At 40.6% G+C, this 21,953-nt stretch overlaps 1 protein-coding gene across 4 annotated transcripts in view; it reads left to right on the top strand.

Annotated features, from left to right (window-relative positions):
• The window catches only part of LOC124215635 (tachykinin-like peptides receptor 99D), a 130,643-nt gene that overhangs the window by 70,362 nt on the left and 38,328 nt on the right, over positions 1-21,953 (top strand). The gene's annotated exons all lie outside the window — the stretch shown is intronic.

The following is a 21,953-nucleotide window of genomic DNA, read 5'->3' as shown; positions in this document are numbered from 1 at the left end:
GTTGGGGGAAAGAAGATGTTCAGAAATCGATTCTGTTAATTGCCAACTTTTAAATGCCACAACGAAATGTGTTTAATGCAGAGAAAATTTTATCCAACTACAAAAAAATATGTGAATTATTCCATCAGCTAATCGTAAACAATTTTCGCCTAAATCATTTTCATCGGAATATAATATTCAAGAATTTTTCATGTTACACGGCGCATCGGCATCACTCGCGATATTATCGGGCATGTAAATATTTATACGACTTCCAGGAGTTTAACTGGTACACGTCGTGCAGTAAAAGTGAGCAATACATTTTCCCACGCGTCTGACGTCTAGATTCATGTTCCAGCTGTTTCCCTTGTGCTAATATTCATGGTTATCCGTGAAAACGACAGATAGAAATTTCTTGAGATTCGTGCCTTGTATAACCAGAAAAGAATTAGTAATCAAGAAATACGTTACGAGGGAAAATTGATACGGAAAGAAATGAAAGAATGAAGAAAATCGTTGAGGTATACCTCGAGCATTTTCCATGTGAAAAAGATCCAACGATTTGGAATAATTTCGAAGATAGATGATAACTTTGCGTGCGTGCTGATGCGACAGACACGAAAGTGCCTGTTCAATCGTCAATCTTCGATTATTGATATCCGCATGAAATTACAACCAGTCGGGTTCAGATATGTAAAAAGAAATTTTCGTACGTGCCTGCGAATGGGAGTGAGTCAGTTGATTGCATGGAACATTGATTGCCCGTACCGGGAGCTTCCAGGCTTTTTTAACTACTTCGCTCTCCGTTTAAGAGACAGACAGCGCGGAGTCGAACCACCCATCAATATCTGTCCGATCTGACCGTTTTAAATGCGAAAGTGAACAAGAAAGATTTAAATTACATACCGTCTATGAAAAATAGTACCTACAATTCATTGAGTATAATTACGATGGGTGGTTGAAAAACTGTGTCGAAAAATTGTTTATAAACTGATTTTCCAGAATAGGATGAAGCCAAACTAAACAAATTTGGATGTCATTTCGTTTAGCATCGCTGAAACTTAGCAATAAATAGGGAAACTTAGTTGTCTCGAGTGTGAATAACGCTGCGTTTAAATGGAAAGTATCACCGAATCAACAAACAAATGATACAATGTCGCAATGCTTGGCGGTGCCTCCGCATTTCCCGGCTTTCAACCGTGAAAATGGGTTCGATCAATTTTCGGTTTTTACCTTTACCCGACGCTTCTCGGCACTTCTATCGCTGAGTCGGTCGCCTAGGGGTTGAATTATCCTCGCACCTCGTAACCTGAAAGAGTCCTGGGAGTAGCAGAGCAATACTTGCGGGGAGAATCGAAAGCCAGCGTTATTCAAGTCGCGTCTGACTACAGATTATGACGTTTACGCTTTCGTCCCTTTCCCTCCCCTCTTCAATCACATTTCTACTCGAATGCGAACCCTCTTATTATTCGCTCACGCGCTTAGACCATCCCCTATTTCACCGTCAAAAGTTCCACTGATTGTACAGAACGAAGGCCAAGAAGGAGAAAAACAAAGAATTACACTCACGCGCAGTGAATATATGTACCGACAATTTCAACAAAGTTTTTCGAACGATATTGCAACAAATTTTAGACACACTGATTACCGTTGATTACCTACCACGATGCGAAGCTCATCGAGTGTCGTGGTCCCGACTATTAACCCGAGCCTCTATGGCGATATTGCCATACAGTTTGTTAGTTAGTAATACAAATATATTCGACCCATTATATGTTCTCGATCGAGGATATATGAACCGAAAACGACCAATCGCGTCATGAAAAATTTAGACTATAGGGACTGGATCCTCGATTCCTGGGCTTCATCCACCTAGAAACCATCTCTCAAGCTGTATAGTTGCTGATATGAAGTAACTATTGAAGTAAGGCAATGCTCTGACGGTCTTTAATGTTTCCAAAATTTAAAAACGCATTAACGATCAATCGCGAGAGAATTATGGTGAAAACATACGTATTCATTCAGTCTAAGGAATTGTTGACTATGCTGCTACTTTTAAGTGTCACTGAAAACTAGACTGTAATGGTTTACTTCTGACTAGAGCCAAAGCTTTCTAAAAAGTTTTCAATGTTACCAACGTATGCTGTAGTACGTTGATGAGTCGCCTTCGCGAATATTCAATTTTTACATTCATTGCAACCAATTTGGCAGAGATGAACGGCGAGTAATATCAATATTATACGAATCTTAAATCAAACATTGGAAACATACAATTTGATTCGAATTATGTACGGTACACGAGATAATGACAAATGCAAAGTTGAGCAGTCCTGTGACTCTCTTACGTCCGCTGAAATGTCAGCAAAACTTTTCAACCGTTGGAAAATAACCTTCCTCATGTGTTGGTCGGGGATGAAATACTGCTATTCGGACTCACATTTCGTTTTTAAAAAAGCTTTTAGTATTAAAGAGATACGCACGAGGTATACATATGGGGCTTACACCCTACGTATATCAACCGTGAAAACTCTAAATCTTATTTTTCCCGACGCGAACGAAAGGCAATACCGTTCCCCTCCTTTTCAGAGTCTTCATATAACTTGACGTGTATAAACGGAAGGAACAAATGGTCTTAGGAACGTTATTTTCATCCCGATATACCTACGCGCGGCCAAAGTTCTTTTACACTTTCACACCTCTACAGGGGGAATGAAAAATAACGCAATTGACTGATTGAAAAAAATTTTGAAATGTTAATCAATTTCGTGTTAATATTTTGTATTTCAATTAATGTAAATATGTAAATAATCTATGGAGTAAAATTCTGTCCTCGTATTAAAGGCCAGATGAACACAAAGACCCGTAGCGAAGGACATCGTGTATAAGATGGAGACGTGCAGTTTCATTATTTTTAGTGCGAGGACGAATGAAGATAAGAGCTGGCTGCTGATTTGTTTGGAATCCTGACGACTCTCGGCTGAAAACGCCGGAGAAATAAAAGACAAAATAAGAAGCAGCTGGCGAGGAAAATAAATAAAAGCTACGATCGGTACCGCGACTTAGGTGAACAATATCGATCCGTAATAGAAATCCTTATTTTTATAAGAATGACTTTTCGCGTAAGAATTAAGAAGCGGCACGTCAGCAGTCCGCACTCTTCGAAATTAACACTGCACAAAGGGGTATTGAATAGAGAGAAAGAGTCTGAAGGGGCGATAAGCGACAGTCGATTAAGGGGCCGGAATGCGGCATGGCTAATAACCCCGTGAATGTACCAATAAAAGCGGCACTTATATCGTTAGCAACACTCGCACCTTCGACTCGAATTGACTTGCGGTAAGTAGAATTTGATAGATTTGAGTTTTCTCACTTTGGCTACTCTCGCCTTGGTAAATACGCGGATCTGTTTTTCAAAATTTTCTCTGATTATTTATGCTTCGTTATTCCGAAGCTTTAGTGAAATAATCCCTTGAATTATTTTCGGTTACATCGGCTAGTGCGCTGATAATATAATCATCGATTTGATCACTTTCGCGGACTCTTTATCTTCACGCTAAGATTCAACGATTATTGAAAGGAGGATTAAATTCACAGAAACTTGTGTCTATGCCCACTCTGGATCTGCTGCTGATTGCCGCGTCTAAATTTCAATTACACTCACCGTCCGAGTCGATGAAGCAAGATAGCTACGACTGACCGGATTATCACCGGACCAATAACGCGGTGATTGCTTTTTCGCCTTGAAGAAATATATATTACCGGTTGTGAGACAAACGCGTGTTACGTCGTTACGTAACGAAAACAAAATCGATTCTACGCGAGAAACTTACGTCACCAATCTCGTATCGCGAATTGAGTATCAGATTGTACCGATTACGATGTGTCAGATAAAAGCTTTGAATATAAAAAATTCACAGCAATTAATCAAATTCATAATTTTTACGTAGTGTACTATCAGTGAAGAATAGCGGACCTGGAGCGCAGGACCCACAGAAAATTACTCGTAAAGGTCTAACGTCACCAAGTCAAGGACCTGGACAGCCAAAACTACGGGGCGCAAATCCTGGAGGTCGAGATCCACCAGGTGGAGGACCTGGACAGCTAGAACTACGGAAAATTAGTCTTGAAGGTCAAAAGTTACCAGGTAGCGGACCTGGAGCGCAGAAAATACGGAGCGCTTGCCCTGGAAGCCGAGTTTCAGCAAGTAGTGGACCCGGAGCGCGAAAACTACGGAGCGCTTGTCCTGGAACTCGAGGTGCACGAGGAAGCGGACCCGGAGCGCAGGATCCAGGAGGTAGAGAACCCGGTACTCGAAATACGTAGCGGACCCGAAGCGCGGGATCCGGGAGGTTGAGAACCCGGTACTCGAAATTTGCGGAGCGCGATTCTCATCCGTCCGCTCTACTGCGCGGTTGTTTCCAAACTGAGGAATTCGGCTAGCTGATTAGGTACTATAGATCGATGACGTCAGAGAGAAAAAAAATTTGGGTGATCTCACTTACTGAACATCCGACATCCGAACATCCAAAATTTGGTTTCGAACTTTAATACTATGTATGTAATGTATGATATGATGTGATATTTGCCTAGCGCGCCGTTAGGATCTAAATTCACGACCGCTCGATTGGAACGACGACTATGATCAGCCATTGCTGACATCTCCCCTTAACGAGAATATGTTTGATCAAATTTCGAACGACAATGGTTCTCTGACAACCGGACGAATGAATAATATTGATGGAGCAAGAATGAAGCAGTGGAGTGAAGATACCTGTAACAATATTCGAAATGCTTCGACGAAGCCGACCGGAAACAGGCCAAGGACTGAATTCTCCCCCGGGACTGAGAAACCCTCGAACGCAAAGCAAGATCAGCAAAAACGAGTGGACTTGGAAGCGGTACTGAAGGCTAACGACTCTTTTCCCGGAGGAGAGGAAACCGTCGTTCTTGACGATGAACTGCCGCCGTCATCACCAGAGCCTCAATTAAGGGGCGAAGCCGAATCTGAGGCTAGTGAAATTGGATCTAATGTTCAAAGTACAATAGAACCGATTTTTATGAAGCAATTTCTCGATTTCAAGGAATCGACAAAGCGTGATTTTGTTTCAAGGACAACCGACGAATCGAGTTACCTGACAAGGCGACGGAGTCTGATTTCAAATTGCGAAAAGCGACACCTCCGAAGTTGACAGGTGCAAAGATTGATCAAAAGATGGTTAGCACAAGCCACGACTGCTCAATAGATAGAAGGATATTTCTCATCAATTTCGAAATTTTATCAAAACTTTTTGCAAAACATTTTTTATCGCAGGAATCCAAAGTTTGACTAAATAAGGTCTATTTAAAAGTAATGATCTTCCATATTTTTGTTTATAACATATAGAAAAATAGGTTTGACATAATTATAAAATTAGGGAAAACTTCTTTCGTCTTGCCATTTTTTCCCCTATATATCTGTTCAAAATTAAAAAACATGTTATCTAAGCTGAAGAGAAACAATAAAGAAGTCCAGACGACAATTTTATATAAAGTTATTAATATACAATATTGCATAAATCATGCCCTCATACAATCGTCATCCCCCTCGCTCTTAAATATAATGCTGAAATGACCGTGAAGGAATGACGAACTCAAACAAAAGTTACAGAAACCATTTAGCATTTTGTGCATGCATTTCACTTCCCAAAACGTAATAAAAAAAAACTTAAAACATATGCATATATACTGATTTACCTTTATATACGTAGAGTGATGTAATGACGAAGAAAAATGTAACTTTTAAATAATTTCAACCAAATACTTTTTTTGCACAAACTCATTTTAGTGTTAAAAAAAAACCACCACACAAACATGTTAGGAGTGTTGCCAAGTTTTAAACACTTAAGGCGGCGTTCACAAATCTCATCCGATGCGATCATAAATCGAATATTAGTAACACGGTGAGGGAATGATTTTATTTTGCGGGCCATATGTTTAAAATTAATTATCCGTTTTATGTATTTGGCTTGGTGAAATAAAAGTTTTTACATACAATTAACACTCATATTCGAATATTTTAGCAATATTTAATCAATAAGAATATTTTTTTTATTTGAGATGAACAGCTTTTTCATTATTGTTCTCGGACTAAGGGACAAGGTGAGGGAATGACATTTAGAGCAATAAATTTACCAAATTTTTTTTCTACCACGATACCTCGGATTTTGATTTTCACAATCTTTGTGTCAATAACTTGCATGTAAATAAAAATGTTACATCGATAATAAATTTATATGACTTAGCACTAACGACTCGAGGCTTAAATTTCGAAATTTGATGAGAAATACTCTGGGTAATACTTACGAAGTTAGCGATATCGGAGCACTCGAAGAAATAGAAGAAGATGCAATTGGTGAGAATTCAAACTAGGGTATAACTGAGAACTATGCGTCCGTTCTGCGTTCGATTGTATAATACCCAATCAAAAAAAAAACCCGGCCACACTTCAACGGCAAACTGATGGAATCTATACAAAGCATGGAGAACAAGTCTAAGGTGAATCACAACGTTATGAATAATGGCCCGACTACACCTTGCCCCAATTCTGTTCCCCCTTTGTCACCCAATTTGTATCCCTATCCCTCCTGGCTGTCGTCTTCCGTTTCCATGTCCATATCACTTCCTGGAGTGCCTATTGGACGTACCCGAAGGAGATCCGGAGTTTGAAATCGAGTGGTGGCATTCCTACATCGATTACGATAACGTTGAAGAACGCAGTTGACGGAGTCCTGATCAATTTGACGAGTCGCTTGTCGCCTGGAGCCCTGAACTACTTCGAACATAGCTTAATCCGATCGTTCGCATCGAAGGTGGCGTAATGATCCAAGGCCTACAAAAACTCATGAGATCGACGCGTAGATGTCACAGAATTTTCAGGAGACCGTAACTGATATGCAAAATAGAAGGACCGATTTGTCACGCCCCTTGAAGTGGCTGTAAGCAAATATGCATACCTGGCAGGGTGAATTGTAGGGAAAACCCTTCGCAAGAGCTCAAAGTAAAGCTAGTCTGCAAACGTAATTGTGAACCTTTTTTTTGTTGTACAGAGTAATTTATTCACCCGAAAATTATGTCACTCCGGATTATAAGGTCTTGGGTGGTGATGCTGATTTGCTCGAGACATCAGAAAGTACTTTGTCAGTTTCAGACTTTGATGAATATTATCGCGATATGCTTGGACCTGAAATTTTACCACCCCACTCGGACCCAGATTGAACAAATATCAAACCTTGACCCTGAGTTGACTAAGTACATAGTTCTTGAAGAAGAAAAAGGAGAGGAAGAGGTGCCAGACAGCTCGGAATAAGTATCCGAAGAAGCAATTCGCAAAGCAATCAACGAAGCCCCAGAAATCTTAGCTCCAGAATCCATAGAAGATCCTGAGCCTAATGCTGTGCAAGAATGCGCACCACTTTCAGAACTATCGACAACAAAGCCTGATGTGAGTGTCGAAAAAACGTCCGCCGCCCTTGTTAATCGCAATTGATCAAATCATATAGTTGAGATGCAGTCAAAACTGGTTAATGAGAATGAAGAATGGGAAAGGGAAATATTGAAAATATTGAATAATTTTCGAAGCAGCAATGTTCATCACATAGTGAATATTTAGTGACATGAATTTAAATAAAAATGTCAATTTTAACGGCGAAACTGTAAGTTGAACAACGCTGCTTCCGAATGTTCAACAACATGTTACATTACCAATGTCAAAGTTTGCAGGGCAGCCGGACATGAGTAATGCTCACGAAAATATAAATACGAATACAAAGGTGAATGCAGTTTCAAATATCAACGAAAATTATAATAATGACGTTGACCGCAATACGCGATTACCGATACAATCGAGAAAGTAACTGGAAACTGATGAATTGACGAAGACGAGTGTGCCCCAAGTCGAGGGAACTACCCTTCAAGTCGACGAGCCTACTATTATGCAGCCAAGTTGGGAAACAACGCGGGAGCAAGCCATCGAACGCTTTTAGCAAAACATGAACGTAAACATTGATAGTAACGTCAACCCCAATCTCTAGAGCCCTAAAACCTGACGACGAGATGCCGTCATCGTTGACACAAGGCCCATGATGTTACGAGGTGTCGTGAGATACCATCCCAAAATCAGAGGAATCCAAACGCTAATGTGAACTCTAACCTGAATCAGAATACAAGTACTAATACAATCGAAAATGGATTGTAAATGAGAGAGACCACAATGTCAAGGGTACCGACTCTAAAAAACCTGAATAACAAGCGAAACCTAAGCATTGGTAACGACACGAAAAATAACATGAAAAATGAGGTTTCGAAAATACCGACCAATCAATTCGCATCTCCGTTTGAACCGACTAAAGGAATACCGAAGCTAATTATTCTGGTTCCCGAAACGAATGACGTTGTAGATGATATGAAAATTATAAACGTGAACAAAAACGCCAATCAAAATGTTAACAGCATTGTAAACGTTGATAGCGACAGAAGTATTGATCAGAACGCGAATTCACCTGGAAATTATTACCCTTTTTATAACAGAGTATGTCAATTGACATAGCAATGGTAACATCAATCGCAACGAACATTTAAATACGCTTCAAAAACCAGGTCCAAGTTTAGATGTACTAATCCAAGAACATAGAACAGACGCAACGCTGCCAAAGCCCGTATCGAAAGAAATTCTGTCGACGACGCCCGCGTCATCTCGAGGTTCACAAAATCATAATATCAATAGCAATGTTGACCACAATTTAGAAGTGAACAATAATGCAGATCACCTTGTTGCATGAGGGTTTGAGCAGCATGCTTCTCAAGTTATTAAACCTGTTGAATCTCAACCTGTTGCAATACCTTCTCAACGCCCGGAAATACCAGCACTTTCATCTCCGGCCGAGACGGACAAACGTCAAGAATTAAGGAGGAATGCCGATACAAATAGAAACATCAAGGTTCACACTAATTTGAATGTGAAGAGCGATATCAAACGCAATTTTCTCGTCGAAGGAAAGGAGACTTGAAATGAACGATAACAGCAACGTATGGAATATCGGTGAAAAAAGAATCTCAAAAGCAAATGTTAATGCAGAATTGAACATAAATCATAACACGAACGTCAATCCCAATGATGACTCAGACGCAAATGTGAATCATAATTGGAATTGGGATAAAAATCCCGACGTTGGATATCAGCGACCATTTCCTCTGCCAATGGCAGAACTTGAATCAATTTTCATGCAAAAAGCGATTCTGCTACGAAGCCAATCGCATAATGTCATTTCGCTCAAAGGATCGCGATTGGAACGGCAATTCCTCCAAAAGCTCCAAAGTTCTAAATCGAATGTAAATTATGTCGCCAGCTTGCAAGCTAATGCAAATCTAAGCTTGAATTCAAACTTTTACGAAAACAGTCAAACGAGGAACCAAACACTAATTTTTTTTCGACGTTAGCTTCACTAGCTTGGATCGGTCGACCAAACTCGGAACATAGAAGGTTGCCAAGTTCTGATTCCAACGTAATTCATGTCTCTGAAGTAAGTGCAAACAAAAATTTAAACGCGAATGTAAATCAGAATGTCCATTTAAATGGCAACCCCAACACTGCGTTGCAGCCTCGTGAGCCAAATTCAGTTCCAGAGTTTAATGAGCTTTTCAACAATGGTATTTCTGCACCATATTACCACGCAAACGCTAACGCCAAGTTAACTCTGAGCGGAGATGTTGGGTAGAAGTTGAATCTTGCTCAAGAGTCCCCCGGAATTCTGGTCGCGATCACGAACGTCCGTCGTCACAACATCCCGGAGACATCGAGTCACCTTTTTGCCGGAATTTCTGCTTGGTCCCGCCCCGATCATTACTTACAACTAGCAGATAAGTATGAACGCCGAGGATAATTATAACGTCAAACATAATCACAACGCTCACTCAGATAATGCTGAGCTTTTGGAGGAGGAGCAGAGGAGTTCAAAGAAAGAAGAACGGTACGAGTTGTGGGGCAATAACGAAGACGAGAAAAACGGGTGGCAGGAAATTTGGAATAACAAGAAGTTTAAGAGATTGTTGGAATAAAAGCTCAAAGAAATGAGGCAGCAAGGGGAGAGGCAAGCTCAGGTACAGGTGGAAGCTCAAGCCCAAGCTTTCACGGTTCCGCGATAAGAATCTAAGAGTTCGGTATTACGTCACTGAAAAGGTCCTTTCAGGGTTGGGAAAAGCAAGATTGTACATTTAATATGCTACCTTGTCGTTTGGTAAAAATAAAAATTATTTAATCGGACCAAGGATAAGCATAAGAAAAATGTGAAATGCGAGATCATGGGTTGATAAATTGTACCAACTCAGAGACGTGGCGAATTAAATACACTCACTCTCACGCTCACTCAATGTTACACACGTCACAGATATTAGACAATATATTTACAAACACGTGCCGGGAAAGCTTAAGATACATAGAAATACACGAAACAGATTTTCCCGATATACTTACACGACACACGCACCTATGCGTTCCAGAAATTGACAGATGTCAACTCGCACTTCACGCTCGGAAACATTTGTACATTATTGATTTCACCGGAATATAATATATCGAGTAACACTATCTTAAATGTTACTGAATTCGCAAGATTATAGTTTGATTGATATAAATTAGCCGTACGAATATATACAAATCAGTGTAATATGATCTTTGGAATAAATACACGAAGCTTATCAAATTCTCGTGCACATGTTAAAATTTTTCAGATTTATCCACTTCACTTTAGCAAAATCAATCAGAAGAGAATTGTGATTTTGTTAGTTAAATTTATCCGGCTATGAAAAAGCGAGTTTTCAAACGTGAATATTAACAAGTATGCACAGGCAAGCGCAAAAATTAACAACCCTAACCAGTGGTTTATACCGACAAGAATATCAAGCTGCAATTGCTTTTACAGTAAATCTAGAATCCCTTTAAAAGCCAGACTGAATTCGTTCGGTAACTTGATCACGATTGAATTAGGTCGACCCAGTTCGTTTGCTGGATTCGATAAACACCGTTAACAAACCGATGACTGATTAAAATTTGGATGTAGTCACGAGGCATTACTCATGATTACGGAGCCGGAAAACGAACATTCGTCCAACGACGATCCATCATTTAAATATCAATCAATGTCAACACAGTTGAAAGGTGATAGGTTGTATATTCTGCGACCGCGGTAAACATCGATTCGAACTTTTTTGGCGTCGAGTTGACGAGATAGTGGAATCCTCGCAAGGTGTTCTGGAGATGACGCGGAATCTCGATGACAGGCGATCGGCGACCTGGATCGCGGAACAATCGGCCGTTTGTAGAGGGTCGAGCCGAATGCTGTACATGCCACTGGCATTTGATCTCCATATGAATGGGACTCAAAGGGTAGCAAAATTGGTCCGGTGGATCGACTGCCGGCCGAAAGACGAGGCGCGTCAAAGAAGCCCTTCGATTCGCAGGGAAATTAAAAGCTGGCGGTGGAATTCCCTGAATATTTGTCAAACCGTTCGCAGTACAAACAAGCATTTGCACAGCTCTTTAGAGACGACTTTTGAATTGTTACTGATTGATGCCAACATGGCGACGACCCTCCGTGTTTAGGGTCAGGAATTGCTTCGCTTTGCCTAACCCTCTTGGCAGACACAAGCGAGTGAGACTGCAAACCGGATACCAATAAATATTAATTTACGAACGACAGTCGCTGCGGGGATGGAGAACCCACGGTATAATCGATTTGCGCGTGGCGTATATATCCCAGGGAACACAAGATTGTGGAAATTACCACATAATGTCGTTTTGCCATTTCCAGATCGCGGCACGGGTGAAACGATGGGAATAACTCTGGCTTAAGCCTCTTTTCCGCAAATCATCACCTCGCGTGCTTCTAGTTTTGGAGCTGCGGGAAAAAGTAAAAGCGCAAAATCCACCCCGCGGACTCAGTCTCTCGAGTAACTCGAGGAGAAATAGGTGAGAGGTAAAAGCTGCTAATAGCTCCACTTACGGCAACGAATTGCCTCTCCAAGAAGACCGAGACGCTTTAAGTCTGAAATTTATCACGGATACCTCGCTTTACAGTGTAAAACTCTCGCCAATGAGATTTTGGACAATTTTTCCCCGCAGACGCGGCCTGCAACACTGTCGATCTGCAGTAGAAGCTGAAGCATTCTGTGCAGGTATGAATAATTATAAAGCAACAATTTCACCTTCACCAGCCATTCCCAGTCAGAGTTTGCAATTCGGTGAAATTCAACGCGAACCATCTGGCACACGACGATTTGTATAAGTCGCTTTGCTCCAAATTCGTTCTTTCTTTCTTTCTTTGTAAAAGCTTTCAACCGCACGAAAAGCCGAAGTAATTCTCGAGCAATTGCTCTTTGAGATACTTTGGCGATCGATAAGAGTTCGGCACGTAGTCGCAATAAATCTTAAGGGTATTCCAACTACTTGCTGTCGGAAGTAAAATACCCGCCTTTGTTTCGACGCGTGACAGGTTTCCATCCCTCTTCGCGACGTTCGCAGAGTTAACAAGATTTTCGGCAAATATTCTCCTGCAAAAGCATTATCAGTTACAAGGAAAGTGATACGTTTTCAGAAAACAGCCTTTATGCATCGTTACAGAAGAAATGGAAGGTGACAAAAATTGTCTCAGGTGAAAATCAGGCATATCAAAATGCCGCAAAGTGAACTTGCAGACCAAACGACACCCGAATGACAAGAAGAAGTAATCGCAAGTCGTAAACCGGGCAAAAGCTCAAAGGGTCAAATCGATCAACGTTGGTTTCGCACGAATTGAGAAAACGAAAGGTGACACGGCAAGCGGCCTGCGTATAGGCGATAAAAAGTTGGATCCATGATTTAATGGAGAGGAACTATACCAAGGTAGATTCCTCTAGTTGAACCATCGGGCGAATTCCAGTGTGTGCCGGATTACGTGGATGCGACCTGACTCTCGGAAAGACACAAATCACTTTTCCCTCGCCGCCTATAAATTCTTGCGGCCTCAACCCAAGCCTCGCGAAGTGCGTTAAAGTTTTCGAAATCACCGTCAGGAGACTTACTTTCTTGCCTAGCTGGATACACCAGCTACGAAGCTTTCGCGGTCTCTGGACAAATCCGCGCTGATGGCAGGGTCTTTCTTCGGTCTATTTCTTCCCAAACTAGGAGTCTCACGATTCGAATTGGTGAGGAAAGAGGGGCCGGACGAAGTTTCGTATTTCGATTAAAGTGGATAATCTGCGATCTATGATAGTGGATGTGGACGGATAAGCGCGCCGAGTAATTTAATCGATTGTTCACTCGCCGAGCTACCGATCGCACAATTACAGTTTTAAATTTCCTCTTCAAGCAGTAAATCCAAATTCAAATGAACTTGCGAGGGAAATACCTCACTTGGCTTGCCTAGTCTGACTATGATTTTATTTTTAGTTCGGATTTTCAGATTTGTGTAATCAGGTTAAACGTGTTTTAATTACGATTTAGTTTTGCCCCATTATTGCGGACAGTTTAATCTAAGCATAACAATTAAATATAATTTGTAGCCTGCGGTAAGTTATACCACCCCCAGAATCCATGCCCGTAAATACACCCGGATTTTGTGCAATTCATTGAACAGTTCTATCCGTGCTTTTCTTTAGAAGAAGTATTATTCGCTATTAGCAGCCAAATCGAATTAATGGTACGGACATGGCCGATGAGACGATGGGTCATTCATTTTCCGACCCCTGTTTTCGATGCAAATTGGAATCTTATGATTCTCATTACATTTGGCGTACTCGTATATAAATAAGAACAAATTTTCCGACACGCAAAAGGTCAAGGGTCAACCATTCCCTGCAGGATTAATTACCGCATGGCAGAAACGCTGTAGTATATTAAATACAACTCATTGCGGTATGAGCTTACAAAACATATTCGGATTATTCAAGGTTCATAACTCAAGTTACGTGAACGGTAATAATAATAAATATAGTAGTACCCAGAAATAAAAATTTACCGAACCAACGCATCAAGTGACTTGTATGTTTTAACAAATACTGATAAATATACCGAAATAAAGATCTCAGTCGTGAGTTTTGAGAAATTGATTTTCTAGAATGGCAAAGATGACGGATATTTTGGAACACAGTGCACCACGAACTTACGTAACTTGTTATAATCTACGTTCATACAATCACTCAAATGCCGTCAATGTATGATGAAACAAAGTTTTAATACAAGTATGTTGTAAAATGTTTTACTTTATCTAAAAGTGTATTTTGAAAAAATTGTATAATTGTAAGTACATATAGTCAACATAATTGTATAGAAATTTTCAATGGAGAAAACTCGAACGGATTCGTACCACTTCTCCCCGCATATTGTGATAGAATTGTTGCGTATCTAAATAAATATCGATCAAAAATTAATGACACGACATTTGCAGTTCTTTTTGCTTTTTATCATTATTTTTCTTTGATATTACGAGGGCACGTTGAGTATCCGTGGTGAAAGTACCAAAGGGGCTGGCCAAAACTGGCTTTGAATATTTATAAGGAAAGACCCATACGGGTAGTGCTTCAGGCTTACCATAATTCTTATATATTTGCGACATAAGAGCTCATGTTTCCTTTTACTTCGAGCTTCAAGTTACGGCAGCCAGTTTCGGTCGAAATATTTTTCAGCTTCTCCCTGTCATGAAATTATATACGCGGTACGTTCTAGTCCATAAACGAAACTCTCAGCATCGGCCATATGCAATTCCTTCGACGCTCGTTGCGCACACACGATAACCATAATATACGTTACATATCACTTCATCAGTATTTACGTTCAATTTTATAGGTATCCTGATGTTCTGCTCGATGGAAAGACCGCGTGGTGGGCTCAGATGATCGACACATTGAAGTTTTTTTCGTTATTCATTTGCGACGGAGATTCCTCCAAGTCTCGCTTAGTCCTTAAGGATTATTCAGCCTGTCTGAACCAAAAGTTAGCAAACAAAAATAAACGGTTCGAGAAATTTCCAGCAATAACATTTGCACCGGTAATAATGAACAAGATCGAAACATCTTTGGGTAAATTCGAATAACACGAGCTAAGATATCAACAACCTCAAAAACTGTTTTTTAACCAGAATCAAAAACACCAGAGTTCAATTATTTCGAAGGTTCTTTTACTGTGAACAATTTCATTGATTGATCGTCTCAAGATTTGGCCAGATTCATTTTAATCACTTAGCAGAAACATTGTTCGATTCGTCCTCAGTCATCATCGGCGTAAATAACATATTGATGGATATTTTTGAAACGGTTTTTTCTCTTTTCCCAACTTTTATTTGAGACAGTCCGGTCGATTCATCCTAAACATCACCGATGCTTTGCACGGATATTCAGTCTCCTTCTTTCGAGAAAAACAAGTTGAAATGAAAAAGAAAAAAAGGAATAAATAAAACCACCGACCGACGTGATCTGAAAATTATGTGTAAAATTTATTATGATTACACCGGCGGCCGTCGCATTCGTGTTTTTCCTTCAGAAATATCACAACTAAGGTCTAAACAAAAGCGACACCCGATATTGCGACATTGCTTATCTCTTTGGGGTACAAATCCATTAAACGACGGAGGCGGCAGTGCGTGAATAGAGGAATTTGATACTCCGGCACGGGAGAGAAAGAAAGAAAGAAAGAAAGCAAGAAATAAAGAAAGGCAATACCCACACCCTTATCTGAAAATAACTTTGATATACTCGTAAGTACCACGGATGTTGTTCTCCTTGTTAAATGCACGCTAGGACACCGATATCAGTCACTGGCGAACCTGCGGCGACATATCTGGCGCAAACGCTTTCTCGCTTGAACATCTCAACCCCAAGTTGAGGATGGAAACTCGAAGCCAGCGTAAACTTAGTTAGTTCAAATTCTGCAGCAGGGTCGCCAACCGCCATAGTCGGACGAGTCCGCCGCTGCATTTCCACAAGCTATTCCACCCACATCATATACTTGTAATGTACATGCACGGCTGTATGGTAAAGCGGAAGTAAGATAGATTCGCCAGCCAAAAAGACCGCCGAGTGATTTATGCCCCAACTTTTCTTACCGCGTATTTTAATCACACAGCAATATCCCATGTCCTCATCATGCAGTGACCTGTGAGTTTAACCTTTGACAATAACACCGCTCCGAGTTGAAACTCTCTGAACCGTTGGATTACTCGCTATATTACATGAGCGCACGGGGGGTTGTTTCAGCAATTTCCAACTACTAGTTTCACCCCCCAACGACATCTGCTGCTAAAATTTCACTATTTACCCCGATATACCCGAAAACTCGGATCACGTTTACAATAATTTATAGCAGCGAAATTGCCAGAATGGCTGCCTCTACAACGCTTCGAACTGAGGAACGTATGTACGTCCCGAGGAATGAACAAGGATGTGAGAACCAATTGTTCACGGCGAGCTATCAACCTTTGATCCGGCATAATAACCTTTAGCTGAATTCTGAGCTCGCACTAAATTACCGTTGAATTGCGGTGCTTTCAAAAAAATTGTTTTATGCATCCTGCAAATTGCTAAAATTGAACTGGTCACCACTTAAAGTCCATACTGATCCACTACCCGTTTGATGTCTGCAAGTCGAATATCATTCGAAGTTGATCGATGCAGAATTGTACTACCAGGCAAGATGTTATCCTTCATTAACTTCCTCGATTTCACACTTGGGAAAGTGTTATAGAATTCTGGAATGAAGGGCGAAACCTCACTACGGAATTGGAACAGTGTGAAATTATAGCCTTGGAAATTTCTCTCTTGTAACCACCACGTACGAGGTTGAAATATAACACACACCTAGTTCTGGAATTGGAACCCGATGCTGAGTAGGCTCAAGTAGAGATATTTGCGAGTTCTCCGCCAGTCCCGGCAAACTTTCAGCTTCCTGTACCACATTTCTTAACGACATTCCAGTAGCTACTTTATCCTTGTTACCAGCTTAACTTTCCCTCCAGATAAACTCCATCTGCCCACGCAGAGCGCGGAATTATGTTGTCTGGTTTTAGTGGCTGGATTTAGTTTGCTTATTCCCTTCGGTGCGCGAGCCAGTAATATATACGGAAATTGTGACAGAAAAAATCATAATTGCAGACCCAATACAGGCTCCGAAACCATCGACTCTAAACTGTCAACGAGAAATTTACCGTTCATTTAAAAAAAACTTTGTCCGGGTTTCTCAAGTTAGTTAGCACCGCTTTGGATCAATTTGACGCTTGAACAGCTGCTCAAGCACGGCAGTAAAATCTACCGGACAACCCATCGATCAATCAAACGTTACGGAATTCAGACAGCTCATTTTTAGGTGATTTATTGTAAAAACGAAAATCTTCCGTATTATTGCTCGACGATACAATCGCAGATGCGACTGATGTTGAGTCATTCAATCAGAACTTAGCTAATCGTTCATGCAGAACATGTGCAAAATATTTTTCAATATAAATGTAAAACCAAATACATATTCCAATGAGGACTCCAAAATAAAATCTGCATCTAATCGAACAAATCTGGATCACTTCAGTCTCCGAATAAATTAAAATGAGGTACGTATAAGGTGAATATTAGCGAAAGTTAGGTGCAAGGGAGAAAATTACGTTACATTCAATGTACCTGCAGATCGAAAAGCTTCGACTTGCACGAACAACGATGCACTTTATGCCAATGCGACAACACATGCTACACACAATAGAATATAGCTAGTAGATATAACTTTTACTCAAAGTTGGTCGGGTGTGGAAAAGTATAAAGCTGACTTGTCCCTGAGGCGACTACACACTGCGTACGCTCGATATTTCAATATTTTCGTTCTTCAAGAGGGTGGATATCAAGTTCAAAAGTAGCGGCATTCGGCATATTTATATGTATGCACATATGTTTAGTATGTATACGTATAATGGTCACCGATACACTCACCAACGCATCAAATTTCCTCGAGCGAAAGGGTCGAGCCATTTCAAAGACCGCGTCAGATGGCGAGAATTCTTGACCTACAGCTCGTCGCAGCTTCCCGAAATACTCAAATTTGGGAGTCAGGCTATTTTTTGACAGAAAGCACATCCCAGGAATGTCAATCATCGATCATTCAATGATCAGACTATCGAGATTCCTGAATCTCCGTAAAAAAAATAACAGCCTCAGCGTTTATCCGATATACGTCACTGGTTGGTGAAAACATGTTTGCATTTAAAACGAGAAATTTGCAAATTCTTGTTACAGAACGATCGCCCGATATTCACAAGAACGTAGCCTTATCGGTATCAATAAAAATTCCCCATCGAAATTGCTCGTCTAATGTCGCGCACTTTTTACTCGGTGTAACGCCGCACTTAAAAATTTGCGTCGTAATCACAGGCATAGGTACAAGAAGGTGGATGGAGCAGCTGAGTCTAAGACCCGCGCGGCTATCTACCCACTGAATCACGTTGGCCTGGTGTGAATTAATCATAAAACAGTAACGTTCCAGCTGCACGAGCTAAAGAAAATTAAATTCCTCCTACGTGAACTTATCTCCGACAATTTTTTAAGTTAATGTTATACCTACAGAGTACCGCCGGACGCTCGACGAGACTTTAATATAGAAATGGACGTGAGAGGAATGTTCACTTTCAGACTGAGAGTTCAACGGTTTACGTAAAAAGCTAATCAGACTCGATCAGCTACTACTGATAATAATAAAGTTCTTCGGATTCGTGCACTGGTGTGTTTTCTCATGAATTTAAAAAAAAAAAATGGCCTCCGAGTCACTACATGCGTTTAGGAGAGTATGATCATGAATCGCGGATAAATGAAAAATCGTCGATATTGTCGAACAATCGTTTCAAGATGATTTCAAGAAACCTACGGGACCTTGTTCTGCATCACGATCGTTCACGGAATGAGATAAAATGAGTGGGACAATGCGAAAATTAAAGGGACCAATTAGAATCTGTTCCCCCAAACATCCGCTCCTGAGTTCAAACAATTAATTCTGCAGGGACACGGGTGTTTGGACAAATATTTTAATTGTCTATTATACACCTACCAATTAGGGTCGATGGATTCTCGGACCTCCGTTTCAAAGGACAAATAACCTCGTACTCCATGTGGTGTCTGTCTGAAATGTATCCTAAAGAGGGTCATTCATTTGCTCGTCGAAAAACGGTGTGGTAATTACACCAACAAGAGGGTAATTTGGCTAACCTTGATTGACCAGCCTAAGAACTTCCCGCTCGAGAAATTAACAAATGAAATTTATTTTTTATCTTGTTACTTGATTGACTGAAAAACTAGATGACTAATTGAGTCGAAAATCTTATCAGGTTCAAGTTAAGAAAAACCCCATGAATTGAAACCAAAGTCATCCATACCCATTTCTTTGTGAATAAAATATCGTTGGGCGAAAAGTCGATCACACACACATACACACGCGCTCATCCAGATGTCTATTGGGTAATGATCGAGTTATTTTCTAGACTTCAAGACGCCGAGATCTAGTGAAAACCCAAGTTTTTATTCTTGGGGTGATTATAATAGTTTCCTTCATTCTCGTTTCTCTCTGAAACGAAGAGGAGTATGAAATTAAAAAATCGAACTGACAATGATTGACATCTAAAAATTTTACGAACTTTCGGAACGTGGCTGTCATGAAACGCTCAATATGGTGGCGCCGTTCAACGTCTGGTAAATGCAGCCGGCAATTAAGTCCGTTCCAGATTTTCTTGCGACTCGGGCCGATTTACACCGCGGACATTATCTCGTGACCTCAAACCTCGAACAAATGGTCACGGAGCACATTTCTTGGTCAGCACTTAAAGCTGACGCTTTACAAGATTTACAGCCGTGATTAGCGAAACGTCGTTAGCTTGATTTGAGCTTATTTCCGTATGATAGAGACAGAGTTCCTCGAAGGGTGTCCGGTTTTCGCGAACCACATTTTCATGCAAATTTCTACAACCCACGTTGGCGTATATCGATGAAAAACTTCGAAAGGCGTTTCGCCGTTGGAAGTTCCCCTGTCGAGGACAAAGAAAGCTCGACTCAAAGTCCACCCAGAGTTTTAAGGACAAAGCCGCAAATAGCGGAGTGCATTAACTTGGAAACATTAGACTTTACCTTAAGGTAAGAAAAGAACTGTTCTTTTCGCCTACTCACGCTGTTCAAACTCCAGGTCTTCGCTCTTCTCTTTTCGTATGATAAAAATAAACTTTTGCATGGATGCACGTCTTTTATGCGTCACACAATCATTTCCGTCGTAAGAAATATACGAAAACGCGCTGCGACAAATTTTCCCTGTCCAGTAAAGTCATTTGTGTCGCGAATATCGCGTTACTCTGAATCACAAAAGCTCCATTCCTACCTTTTGTGGTGATTGCGTGGGTGTACCGGGCTTATAGAATCTCGTCAAATTGCCCTTATTCTCGTTCTCGGCTTTTCCCTTCCATATTTTCTCTCCTTTACGAGGCTTATTTTTTCAAGTCCCACTGCACCTCGAGCCTTGTCTGGCCTCCACTTCTCGTTGACTTCTCTTTTTCACAGAGACGTTTTCACCCATTGCAGTACGTGTGTTTTCAATTTACCTTCTCTTTACTGGCCGGCCCCGGATTCACGAAACACTTATACATATAGTATACATAGGTATACGCGAGTGCGTTCGACGTGTAGTCTTTACTCTGGTATTTCTTAATCATACTTCCGCCTGGGTTCTCTAATTGTTTCAGCTACCGTAGTAAAATTTTAATTATATTGAGCAATTCTACAGGAGAAAAATCAACGGTGAACAAATCGCATAAGACTATTAGAAAGTCAGGCGATTCTATTTAAATTAAATTATTTACTCTGAGCCGCTACATTGATAGAAATCAAGAAAGCAGACGAAGAAGATTCACGTTTTTCAACATCAATTCGATGTTCTGCGAATGTACAGACCGGCATTGAGTGCAATCACCCGAAAGGGAAGACGGATTTGGGCTGAGCTTCTTGCTTCGGAATTTGTCGACACCAATCCTGAACTGATCCTTAGAATTTCGGATACACAAAGACGACCACACGCTAAATATTCGACGTTTTGGGATTCCACTAATCTTGGAGCACGTTTCGCATGCGCGACTTGGCTAGATTGACTAATTGTACAACCAGCAAACTGATCACCGTAAGAAGTTACTGCAGAATTCATGCGTACCAGATAATACATACGTATATTATACTTATATAATAGGGTCGATATTTAGAGTGTTGACGAATTTTTTCCGTCTCACCCCCCAAATCAAATTCAAATAATAAAAAAAACACGTACCGTTTCGTTCCCCATTTAAAATACACGGGTTTCGAACACATTCTCAGTACCTATATATTTTATTGTAAGAGTAATAATGTTCAAAAAAATCCGTAACTTCGAGGTTTTAGTGGGCATTACTGCTACGAATTGCACACCCTGTAAATCCCATTTTTTTTTTCCATTTAGCGTAAATGTTATGTAAAGAATCGCGTCCAACAAGGAGGCAACGTTCTTTTCACCTCGCGTATTTGCAATATTCGTCTTCGACTCACCTACGACTCATATTGCAAACTTACGCTCGGCCCGAAAATACCGAGTCTGCTTTCTTGTTACACAATATGCCATCGCCAAAGAGAAATGCCCCTTCCGTGCGAATTTCTACGAACAAAGTAAAGTTATCATATTTCATAACCTTGTGTCTAATTACTTTAGTTCAAACAAATACGAGTACCGTAACGTTTTAATCTGTCGGAGAGAACGGGAATGGAAATTTAACTGAATACTATGTATACAATACATAATATACAAAATGAACTCGACAGATTTATTTCAATTAATCCCATTCACAGTAAAATTATTAACATCTTAACAACAAATTGTTCGGATAATTGAGCTGTCAACACAACGAACGGCAGGTGTTTCAATCCCTTCTCTTGCGATC

This window comes from Neodiprion pinetum, chromosome 3, assembly GCF_021155775.2.
Source record: "Neodiprion pinetum isolate iyNeoPine1 chromosome 3, iyNeoPine1.2, whole genome shotgun sequence".
NCBI lineage: Eukaryota > Metazoa > Arthropoda > Insecta > Hymenoptera > Diprionidae > Neodiprion > Neodiprion pinetum.
The sequence above is the reverse complement of the archived record's forward strand: the minus strand, read 5'-3'. Positions and strand labels throughout refer to the sequence as shown.